This window comes from Trypanosoma theileri (genome assembly GCF_002087225.1).
Source record: "Trypanosoma theileri isolate Edinburgh chromosome Unknown TM35_Tth_26_V1, whole genome shotgun sequence".
NCBI classification, from domain to species: domain Eukaryota; phylum Euglenozoa; class Kinetoplastea; order Trypanosomatida; family Trypanosomatidae; genus Trypanosoma; species Trypanosoma theileri.
Genome location: NW_021639868.1, coordinates 21,067 through 21,449, shown reverse-complemented (window position 1 = coordinate 21,449; position 383 = coordinate 21,067).

The following is a 383-nucleotide window of genomic DNA, read 5'->3' as shown; positions in this document are numbered from 1 at the left end:
TGTAAAGGTTTACATCGCCACTTGCAGGTTGATTATATATAGATATACCAAGTAATCGTGGATATAAAGGTGGTAGCCAAACCGAATGGTTTAAGTATTCGTTCGACGCTCTTGGCACCTGTGCTCTAATATGTTTTCTTTTGTTTATTTCTTTTTTGTGATGTTTGTGGAGGCAACTATGCAGTGCTATCACGACAAAATAGGCGCTTGTGTGCCTGCAGGGGATGGTTTCTCTGTCCCAGGCCTCATTCTTCTCTGCTTATATATCGTATGTGCTTCTGTTCTCTATCTTGATTTTGTACCTTACTTTGCCTTCTTTGTTTCTCTTGCTGTGGGTGTACGATGACAGGCACGGTGCACGCAACGACGCTTGTGGTCATATG